The sequence below is a fragment of the Synchiropus splendidus genome, chromosome 14 (assembly GCF_027744825.2).
Source record: "Synchiropus splendidus isolate RoL2022-P1 chromosome 14, RoL_Sspl_1.0, whole genome shotgun sequence".
Classification (NCBI taxonomy): Eukaryota; Metazoa; Chordata; class Actinopteri; order Syngnathiformes; family Callionymidae; genus Synchiropus; species Synchiropus splendidus.
Window position 1 is genome coordinate 7460575 of NC_071347.1, and position 12187 is coordinate 7472761.

The window sequence follows — 12187 nt, forward strand, 5'->3', positions numbered from 1 at the left end:
CTAAGCCTGGAGAGCTAAAGTCTCCACAGCTCCAGCCTATAATTACAGAAGGTTCTGTTGGCAGCGGAGGGCTCTGTGTGGTAGTTGGGGCGGACCGCTGGTACCATTTTTTTGGTGTCCGCGCACACATCCCTCTCAAACACAAAGGCTCGGATAGCAAGTTTGAGAAGTTTGGATAGATAAGCATTTGCAGGAACACAGACGGAATTTCTTATTTTTCAAATACACGCAGCCATCTTTTTAATCTTGTGTTATCCGTTACATGATCTGAAATTGGCAGCGAGGCCTATTAAAATGAGGCTGTAGGTTGAAGTATTTAAAGACCAGGACATTAACCCAGCGTTCTGTGCGTTCTGCATTCTGTCAACTTCGAGAGGACAGATAGCGAAAGCCATCATCAACAAAGAACTAATTATTTTTGACGCCTGAACAAACCACATCACTCTGAACTGAGCACTTGTTCAAAACAGCTTGAGACGATCCCACACTCCTCAGCCGCTCAGTTTTACACACTCTATTTACAGTTGTTATTCAGCACCATTTGAAGGAGCCTGGAAAAAAGGCTGTGAGGGAAACATCTGGTGCAGCACACTGAGCTTCAACAGGCTACTGCTGGGCGTCTTCCTTTGATGGTGTTTTAAGAAGAAATGTATCACACTTTCTCCAAATGAAGTCAGTCCGTGTTTGCGTTCAACTCTGAATTTGTTTTTTTGGATATGGTGCAGGTATCAGAAAGTGGAAAAACAGTTTGGATTAAGGGTGCAACTGTTTTAGCTTTGAAATTCAGCTAAACCTTTGAATTACAAACAAAACATGGACGTGCGATCAGAATGTTGAGTGCACTTTCATTTGTGCTGGCAAACAAGAAGTTTCTGGGGAACCTGCTATGAAAACACGTTTATCTAACCATTCAATATTACAGTAAATTCAAGCTAAGATAAAAGATTTGATTACAGCATAATGTTGCAATGACGTTTACGCTGGCTTAAAAACAAAAAGTATTGATTGATAATGTGACTGAGCAGAGATGTGGCGGTGGCTTGGCTTGTTGTCAGTTTTTACTGGACATTTCTTCAATTCAGCTTTGCATTCACTTGAATTGATTGAGACACAGACGGGTGGCTACATTTGTTTGTCATGATACAGTCTTGTAGTTGTTATCAGCAGCTGGATTTTCATGGAATACAGGTCATTGCAAAGCATAAACTTCTCTTAATTCAAGAATAATGTATGTCAGTGACCAATAGAGGTCAACTGGTCTACAAATGCAGAGCACAATTGTAAAATCCTTCTTCAAATTGTCACAATGTCTTTGGTGAAATCTATCATTCGGACTGCCATCCTTGAGTAAAGATTTGGGCTGATGTGTTGACTGACACGACTGCGGGGTCAGGCATTTAAAGAGTAGTCGTGTGGCATCAAAGGGCCACACAACCTATGGACGGAAGCTATTAATAGGGTCTTCAACATTCCTTGCGTGACTTGTGCAATATAAGAGACCAGTCCAGTTGTCAACCCACAGTGGAAAGGGATATAAAATCACATACATAACTGAACTGTGCAGGCAAGAATAGAACCAGGATGTTTTTTTACAGGACAGGTTTGTGTTGTCCAACACATTGAACACAAGATTTAGAAAAATTTCCAATCTTATGCCGAATATTTTTTACACAATATATATACCCTATTTCAGGTTTTACTGTAAGTAGTGGGAATACTATCGTGACTTGTCTCCTAGTTCTCTCAAAGGCACATTATAATATGGAGATGGAGATGTTATTTCAGCAGAACATCGTGGGTCAAATTTCCATCTCACACTCAAGAAATCTCTTCTGAAACTTTTTCTGCCAACTAATGTTAGCTGCTACACCATTTAAATGGTCACACATGCTCTGGAGGATGTGGTCTGTGGTCAGTCCAGATTCAGTTAGCATAAAATCATGGGTCTGTACAAAAAAAAAGGCAGCAGATGGTAGCATTTTCTGCTTTAATACACAGCAAAAGATGTCTGCATACTTCACTTGGTTTCAGGGTTTCTGATTGTTTTATTTAAAAGGGAGTGTTGGTGTTCACTGTTGACCTCAGATGTGGGGAGAGGTGGGCAGGTCAGAAGAGGCAGTAAGAGCTGACCGCCCCGCAGAGAGGAGGGAAGGGCAGGCTTGAACTGTCTTCAACACAGTCATTAGCAATGAGCTCCAGTAATGAAGGGCTTACATTCTGAGGGTCAACAACTGAGGAGCTTAGTTTTATTGCTGTCAGTGGGGCTTTGAACCCAGTAACTGCCCACCACTTTAGGTTTAACCATAAACAAAGTAAAAGGTTTCCCTTAGATGAAGTTCTTGCGTAATTGTATGATAAATAAACACATGCATTTTCTTAGTATAGAAATAATACATGCAAGAATATCCAGGAGCACAAAAGAGATCATAAGCAACAGCCAGCATTCCAAGCATCTTAGCAACATCAAACACTGTATATTCTGGCACCCCTTACGGCTTAAACTTGTTTTCCACAGCTCATATGGACACAATGTAAGCAGACAAGACAATAGAGTCATTCATGTGTCATCGCTCAAGCAAGACCATCAAACATATGTTGCATCATACAGGCTCTTGCATGTTGAGCGAGCCTCTTTAAAGCAAATGATGTTGACTCATATTCCAGTTGAGCTACTGAAAATACACTGAATTAGCTATACAAGACCGTGATCATTCAGTTGCTTCGACAGTAATATTCCCAAGTTGATCAAGTAAAATGTTATTACACTTTCAGAGCAACAACATGCATTATACAACAAGTACAACCTAACAACCATCGGTGGTCAACAAGCGCACCAGCGCCACACTGACACTAGTCAAACATACCAGACCTCCTCTCCAGCGTAAGTGAGCCCTTAACCAGAGATCAACAAATAGTTGAACCAGTTTGAAAATAAACTAATGTCCCTATGCAAATACTTTTTTACACTGTTAAGGCAGGCACAATGCATTCGCTGTAAACAAGACCACAACATGAATTGGATACTTTTCCTTAGAAGGGCTTATGGGTAAAAATAATATGAAAGTTAAGAAATTCAAAACAAGTTAAAGAAGCAACATGCATGTGAAAACCTCCAACACATATGCTAAACAAGCTCATAAGGAGTACTGCTCTAGAAATATCAGGCCTCAGAACTGCATGTTATTGTAATACTAAGAAAGGTATAGGAACAGTTACATATCTTCTTCTTATCTGCGACTAATTTATTTATTTTAGAGCCTTGGTTACCAGAGGCGATGGCTCAGTAACACTTTCTCCCTTTCCGATACCAACACTACAGTCTTGATCATCGGTCAATACTGATCCGATCCCATCCAGTTGTCACACAAAAAGTAGTAATTGTGTTTATGGATGTGGACCCCTAAAAACACCACACCACTGAAGTTCTGCACAACTGCTTTGGCATTATTAAAACGTGAAGCTTTTAAAGGCATAAATAAAAGTGAAATGACATGAAATTCAGGTCATCTTCACACTTGGATTTGCATATTACATATTTACCATGTACTTCTAACATTTGAATGATCATTAAAATGGAGCACCAACCAGTGACGTACGGTAACAGCAAGAGAGTAAGAGTTACACTCCTTACTATTTTTGACTTCTAAGGAACCATTGCGATACCTTTTCTATGGCGGCAATGCTCTCTGAAAGAGAGATTTAAATTACCCCTTTGACGCCGACAGCATGGTACACATTCCAGTACTTATGGCCCATATCATCATTACCAATAAGCAAGTGCATTTCCATGTGACCATGTGGCAACATCTAAGACAGCTGCTCACAAGAAGCATCAATGTGTCGGTTATGATGGATTATTCATCATAGTGATGAAGCCTATCATTAGCATCATGCAGTTTAAACTAACTTCATTATATTTCTAATTATTAACTTCTTCATAACAGGGCGTAGAGATGGGTGACACAGACACTCAGTTCATCATCATTCCAAATATTAGTCAATTAATCTGGAGCATTTTTAGAGACCTATGTTTTTGGAATCTCACTTCACAACCAATTGGTTTTTATGTTTATGCGTCACATAATGATGCAAAAGCTAATTAAAACCGGAGGCATTTGTCGGTTAAGATGCATTTTTGCTGGTGGAGAACATTAATACATTTTTCATGTATTAGTTGTTTAGTTAAATCTTAGCTGCCTTCTTCGTCAAATTAATATACACAATCCAAACAGCAATTTCATGTATTTCAAGAGAAAGCAAGAAACCAACAGGTGAATTTAAAAGTTTTGGTGAGACTTTACTCTTTAAACCTTGCTGCAAATCTCCATCAAGAGCCTCTCTGTGATGATTAATTCAGTCATTAAAGCTCAAAAATCTAATCCTATTACACAAGACGGAAGCTTTGGACATAATACTGGAGAGGACCAGTGCGGGCTGATTAACACCGTGAAATAGTACCCGGTGTTCTAAACTAGAATCATAAAAAGCATTGTGGAGGAACTCCTCACAGCGACGTGGACATTGACTGAAGGTATGAATAGGCCTGAGCACAAAAGCTGAGCTGAAGAAAGCAGACTAGGCAGTTTGGAAGAGGGCATGTGGGGGGCAGCTTGGGGAAGACAAAAAGAAAACACAGGGTTTGCATCCCCTCACCCAGAGGGGCTCCACTTAAAGCAGCATAATAAAGAACCGTGCGGTCACTCTCCTGCAGTATCTGGACATCAATACAGTATCTGCTCGGGCATCTTCAAAGATGCGCTGCGCCACGACGCAGACACATTCAAGCGCCTGTAAGGCTTTGACTTCACCAAAACAGCTGGCCGTTGAGGCTATAAATCTGACTCCTTTTCCCTCAATTAGCTCAGCCTGAGGCAGCTGTGACTGTGTGCATATTGTGTCAAGGTGACGCGGCTAAACAGGCCTTTCAGGATCATTTCAGAGCCATGCAAACAAGCTGTCTGAGCTCGGAAGCAATTGCAGAAAGTAAGACGTGACAGTCTGTCAGAAATAATGGACGTTACAGGAGGAAAGCCTTAGATGGGCTGGTGACTACACTTGGATTACTTCCTCAGTGGGTGTCAGAACTTTAGATTCAGAATAAATGGGGTTTTCCCGATTAAAAATGAATCAGAAACCAAACAGCTAAACTTGCCAATGAGAAAACCAATATTTCTATTTTGAACTTTTCCTGTAAATATTAAGTGTGAATAAATCCAGTGCATGTTGAAAGGAGAGTTCAAGTCAAGGCCACTTTCTTAAAAGAGGCAGACGGAGATGATACATTCATATTATTACTTGAAGTTGCTGTTTTACTTCAGATATAAGAATACAGATTAATATATTGCAATCAGCTCTAAAGTACAAGGACAAACAATAACACTGAACTACCAACCGCTCAAAAGTGGATGACCAAAAATAACGTTATATCGACTATGAGCTAAGAATGACCAACTAAGTACATCAAAGATGTTGTGGATGACAAAGTGCCCCGCCTTCAGACAGAAGCATCAAAACTTCCAAGTCGCTCATAAACACTGAGCAGCGTGACACTGGTCAGTGGATGAGCTCATCGATGCAGTAATAACTGCCGACATCTTACTACATATGATTCCGCCTGTGGCTTTATGTTCATAGACAAGAATAGAATGCAAGTTGGTGACATCACACACATGTCCACCCATATAGCGTGTGTGTTCATTATTGCGAGATGATTTGTCGTCATAGCTTTGGTGAATAAAACCGACCTCTCTCCAAATAATCAAATAATCATACCCTTCACAGTTTCAAAGAGCTGGTTGTTCTCCCTTTTCTCGAGTTTTGGCATGAAGTGAAAACACCACTGATGATCTGGACAAAACAGGTCACCAAGTAAGGGCTTGGTTGAGGATAATTGTAGGTCTGGGAGCACAAACCTTCAATTACAAACTGTAAATGACAGATAAAAGCTTTTAATAATTATCTCCCGTCTCCATGCGGCGTGGACATGGAAATGTGGGATAAAAATAGAATCCTGAGGGTTTCACTGCAGACCCTTGACAAATCAAGTGAAGAACTGGATGTTAAATAATAGAAATATACAAAACAGTTTGGCTTGTTTAATTTTAATAACAACGTGTTCCTTAATCCAGAGATATTGTTTTGCCAAGGCCGACATAATCATCTGTTTAAAAACACTTGGAACAATAAACAACAGCGAAGATAGAGGGTGTTCAAGACAACGAAGGGTATTGCAGAGAGAATTTAAACTACTAAATGCAAGTGTTAGATATGTATGGAAGCAGTGTAGTCTTGATTGATGCACCTGTTTTCACAAAGTGACATTTTACACATTTACAACAGCAACAGAGCTGATAACCAAATAAAAATATACTGTCTTCATCAATCAAATTTGACCTTTCAGTTTTTATACAAGCTTATATTGCACTTAAATTGGCTTTGATGTTCAACATGCTCATGACTTGCTTCACAAGAGAGATCTGGTTGAGCTCACTCACTCTCATCAGCACAACATATGTGATAAATTCAATTGACAGCAACTGAAATGCGCCACTTAGTCACCCGTGAATGCACTTCAAAGGACACAGCTTTAGCGTATGTCCCCAAACTGGCCCACACGTGAAGCATTTCAACTGCTGTCAATGCGGTCATTATCACAAAATACAGCTTCATTTCTTATTTTCCAGGCACGGTGTGGCGTCTCAACCACAAATCGCCACTATTGTATCGTCTGTTGATGTTGTATAGACGCACGACTGAAGAAGCCTCCTGAAAGAATAAAGGTGAAGAGGTCCGGACGCCTTTTGGAATCCTTGATGGATGAGAGCCTAAATAAACACCTTAACGCGGTGCTGTAAAAGAGTTGTATTACTCTGTTCGCAGCAGCCTGATCCTGTCGCATTTATAAACAGAGACAGTAGATTACATGCGCATCCAAAGTTTCTCTGTAGTTTCCATCCTACTGCGTCTCCGTTATTGGCGAGAGCAGCACGATATGCGTCTTCCGAACCATCTGTTTAGTTTTAAATCTCTAAGAACTACACGAGTCGAGATCCGGGCACACTTAGGAAACAACCAAATCGAAGCGTTATTTTGACGTGTAAAAGGGTTTGACTTACAAAGACAAGGCTCCATGAACAGCCACGCGCGCCCCGCTGACGCCGAACACGTGCAGAAACAAGAAAGGTTTATCCAGCGGTTGGGTCAGTCGCCGGCTGACAATCGCGATGCTGAAACAGCAGCGGTAGCAGTCGCTGGTGGCTCTCCGGGCAGAAGCTCCTCAACTGACTAGCGTGTGTGAGCAGCGTGGGTCCGCACTAGAGAGACGCGCTGAAACGCGAGAGGCGGTGACGTCACGGTCCGGATGTGAAGCAACAAAGGTGGCGAGTGGCGCTTTAAATGTTCCAGGCGACTCCCTCGCTGACAAACTCCGCAAACATCACAGTGTCAACACCATGACGGCACACAATCGCTCAGAATTACGGTCGGAATTCGACACTGCAAATAAATAAAACCATAAACTTACATTTAGTTGCGAAGAGTTCACTGTCTAATAAACTGCTATTAATACAGTATGACTGGAGAACGTTGTGTCATAACAAAAGATGGAAAATCAAAGTTTCTCGCCTGTAATGTCGTCATAAAGGACAACAAGATTTTTCTAATCTGGTTTACTTGTTCCTTTCATTCGTTTTATTGCAGTTACTGTAAACTTAAGGCCAAAATCATTCATGCCCCTGTCAAAAAATTTACACATTAGTATTTCACCCTAGATTTGACATAAATAATATATGTGGGCAAGTCTGGAACCGTGACCAGTCATGTTATGTGAAGTAACACTGTGCAAGGTGTTAAATTAAACTTCAACAACAAAGCCAAAATTATTCATACCCAGTGATACTAAGATACTAGCCCCAGGATATTCAAAGAAATCATCATCTCTGAGGGTCTGAGTTCGCATTTTGCTCTTTAACCAGTTTTTGGACTATAAAAGTTGACTTGCTTCTGACATTTCAGTCATTTCCGAGTCAACACAAGACTTGTCATGGCAAAGAGGACTTGAGAACACGCATTGTAAATGCTAAAACAGAAGCAAAAGGGCACAAAAAAATGCCAAACAATTTCAGGTGTCAGTCACAACAGTGCAAAGTATCATCCGGAAGTACCAAAAATTTCACACAGTCAAAAACCTCAATGGACGTGGACGGAAGTCAATAGTGTCACCTCGGCTTGGTGGGACGTTGAATACAATCCAACGACTACTACCAAGGCTGTTCTCTGAGGGAACTGAGTTTGAATGGTGTGACTCTACCAAGGCAGACAACAAGGCATGTAAAAGTTAGTCTGACCTTTGCAAAGACACACTTGATCAAAGCTTGGTCGTCTGTTCTGTGGTTAGATGAAACAAACATATTGGGCACAGATGATGCCTTTAAACCAAAGAACACACATGTTAAACATGGAGGTGGAAGCATAATGCTGTGGGGCTGCTTTTCTGCCAATGGACCTGGCAGGTTGGTTAAAGTGGAAGGAATCGTGAGGGAAGAGCAGTACATCAAGTTTCTTCAAGAAATCCTCAAGAAGGCAGCCGAGAACCTGGTCTTGGGGGAGCATTGGGCGTCTCAGCAGGACACTGATCCAAAGCATACGGCCAAAGTGGTGAAGAAATGGTTCCAAGACAATGATATTAATGTTATGAAGTGGCCAAGTCAAAGTCCTGATTTAAACCCCATCTGGAACCTTTGGATGGAGCTCAAGAAACGGGTGGCAGCACGGACACCCTCCAACCTCAAAGATCTGGAAACATTTGCAAAGGAGGAATGGTCCAAAATTCCTACCGATACATGCAAGAAACTTGTAAGCAATTATAAAAATTGTTTAGAGGCTGTGATAAAAAATAAGGGGTTTGCAACCGAGTATTGAGGCAGGGTATGAATAATTTTGGACAGTGTGATTTTTTTTTTGTTTTCAACCTGTTAAAGGTGTTTATTTACTGTACACTTTCTATCTTTAATAAAATGGTTATGGCTTCAGTCTTCCTTGTGTGTCCTATTTGAGTAACATCTGAAGCGATGTACTAATGTGTAACTGAAAAAAATAAGGACTTGTTTGTTTTTGACAGGGCTATGAATAATTTTGGGCTTAAGTGTACATGTTAATGTACAGTACATCTTCACAAAGCTTGAAGTCAATATTCTCAGTAATTATATAGTAAAAATCAATTCAAAAGTTCATGGTGTTATTAGATTATTCATGTCAATGCAAGGATCAGTTTATATCATGTCATCATTTGTAGACCTGGTCTATAGGGAAGAGGTGTTTTTACGTAGATTGTATCACATTTAGTGTTGAATGTTTTATCACTTATGTTCAGTGATTAATGCAGCTGAATTCGGCTGAATCCTATGTCACAGCTGGTATCCAAAATCATAAGTACACTGCAGCTGTTCTTTTGACTGCACTAACTGGGTACATGTTGAAATGAAAACATGAATCGCTGACCATCGGAGGACATGGTCTGCTTCAATGAAAATTTGACGTTAAACTCCCTGCTATCTCAACAATGTGGGTGGATGACTTCTGCATTTCCACAGTCCATTTTTAGATGTAGATTGATTTGAATGAAAAACTGCTAATGTGTATAACAATGAACACACCTGTAAAGAACTTGCATTTGGACATCAGTACTAGCACGCCTCTGTGTTTGGGTGCAGTCTTCTTACGTAATTCCCAGACCCCCGCTGACATGGACACATGGATGGAAAATCATCTTTTTTGGTTTATTTTCCCTGCATGTGTGCTTTTTTCATGGTACCACAAAATAACAATGGAAATCCCTTGAACTGACCTGAACATAAAAACACATATTTTTTCTCATTCTAATGAGTAACTAAAATTTACGCTTTATTCTGTGTTCATTCATTATCACCTACGTTGCTGCAACAATGTTAAAATGTCTCACAGAGGACGTTGTTGTAGGTTTATCTTATCTCCTTTGTCTTTTTGTAGGCTGACAACAAACAGCCAACCCCTTCAGGATGTACAGTGTCTCTAGAACAATGCCTACCTAGATTGCCGACACGCCTCTATTTGACCCTGCCCAGTTGAGATTAACAGTAAAAGTGAAGGTAAAATATAAGATGTTCTTCATTCAGAAACAGTGAACAATAGTTTATTTTTCAAGTAATATTGAGAATTGAGTCAATTCTAAAAAGATAGATTTTATTTGGTAACATTTACATAATTACAATTAATGTATCTCAATAATAAATATGATGATAATCTAATATCTAACTGTGCTTGATGTTGCAACTGACACCGCAGAGCTACACATGTTCAAGGGATATAAAGCAAGAGCATAACAGAAACATGATAAATAAAGACCATGACATTGATATAAAATGTCCCATTTAAAGATTAAAAGTTGTATTTTCTGTTTGGTAGACATCGGCTATCTGACTGTGTAGACACACCTCCCTCTGCTCATTCTTCAACAAGCCCCGACAGAGTGCTATGCTGAAGCATATCTTTGCAGTTCAGAGTAAAATCGGTGGCTCATCAAGAAACTATTTTTCACCCCGACAAAGCTTCCTTTTGTGAAGTCTCTTGACTACGACTCTTGTCATAGTAACGGAAGTCTTGCTGTTGTCCTTTTTAGGCTACTGGAGCTAAAACGCCTATATCATGAAGACAAAATTGAATGTTAAGTTGTTCAGCAGGCAGCCTAAAGTTGAAGTCATGAAAGTCTGGACAATGACCTCAGCCCTCGACCCACTAGCCAAACAGTTCCTCCACTCATCAACCTGCTGGGTGTCGTCCAATTTGCAGGAACTCACACAGAGATAATAAATATACACCAGTTCCCACCCTAAAATGCCTTCCTAACAATTCTTCAGAGGACCTTGGCCAGCTTGACCACATCAATAATGCATCCCATGTCCATTAAAAAGTGGGGGTGCACTTGGTTCTTCAGTCCGTCTTGATTCTCAAGAGGGATCAATGATAGCTTGAAGGGCCTCCATTGTTTGGTAGCCTCATGGGAGATAAAGAAAAGTGCAAGTAAAGAGAGATGTGTAATGACTATCTGTAGGACATATGATACCATGTGTACAAGGCCAATCCATAAATGTTGGAGCGCTGCGAAGACAGAGGAGATGATATTCTGACCAAAAACAAGGTGTCAGAGGGGAAAACCAGGGAAAGCTGTTCATCCATCTGTGTACTTAGGTAGGTCCTGCCTCAAGAGAGAATATTAATAAAAAATAAGATCAACGTTTGTTGTTGACACTCAATAAAACATGTCACAGTCTAGTTATCTATATACACAGAAGCTGTGTATTCTGACAGATAAGTCAGCTTCATATTGTGATTGGACAATGCAGTCTGGAGATAGAAAATTGATGTTTACGAATAAATTTTTTGACTTAATGTACACTGATGGGACACACAAGAACATGAATTTGTTCAGGCTTAAGTCAGAAGGCCCGATCTAAATCAGAAGATGCAATAGAGCATTCCTGGCCAAGCTGCAGCTCCCGAACCGTGTGCGGCTCATTGCCGAGTTTCATGCGGTTCTTCTTCACATAAGCCGCAAAATTTAGTCAGAGCTATTCCAGCAAAATTTCAAGATATTATCAGATCAGATTCACGATTTAACAAGTCTTAGTTCCCCGTTTCAGTTTGTCATGACAAGAACTAAACATCTGGCATGTGTTTCGGATATTCGATGTGAAGTCCGTTGAATTCAGTGGAGGGAAGAGTCGACAAGAGACGCTACAGTCTGCAGCGTCGCTCACACGCACAGACCGGAGCCACGTTATTGGTGGCATGAGCCACGTAACAATATACATAAATGAAATAAATGGCACGCACATGTCTATCTATGCCACTTGTTATTTCGAAGACCATCACGGTAAAATGCATGAATTTTAAAAACAGAAGCACAAGAGACCTACACCGGACGCAAACCGACAACCTTGTGACACGCAGGGATGTGCTTTAACCGCTATACGGCCACAAAGTCACGTGACTAGCTGTTCAGGTGAGCCTTGTCTGCCACACCAACATATTTGTAGCATGTGGCTCTTAGCAGCAACACAAAAAGAATTGTGGCTATTAGCCTCTGAGTGGTTTGCCACCCCTGAGAGAAAATATTGTTAAATAAAGTAAGATAAATTGCAAAGCATGGCGT

The 12187-nt window shown here is 40.5% G+C and overlaps 1 protein-coding gene across 7 annotated transcripts in view; it reads right to left on the reverse strand.

The window, feature by feature from the left end:
- The window catches only part of LOC128770374 (pleckstrin homology domain-containing family A member 5-like), a 69489-nt gene that overhangs the window by 32791 nt on the left and 24511 nt on the right, over positions 1–12187 (reverse strand). Inside the window, exon 1 of one of the 7 annotated variants that reach the window (XM_053884749.1) lies at positions 7116–7313. The exons of the other annotated variants lie outside the window; for them this stretch is intronic. The gene's annotated coding sequence lies outside the window, so the exon portion shown is untranslated. Of the gene's footprint in view, positions 1–7115; positions 7314–12187 lie in introns of those variants that run through there. 7 annotated transcript variants of the gene reach the window in all.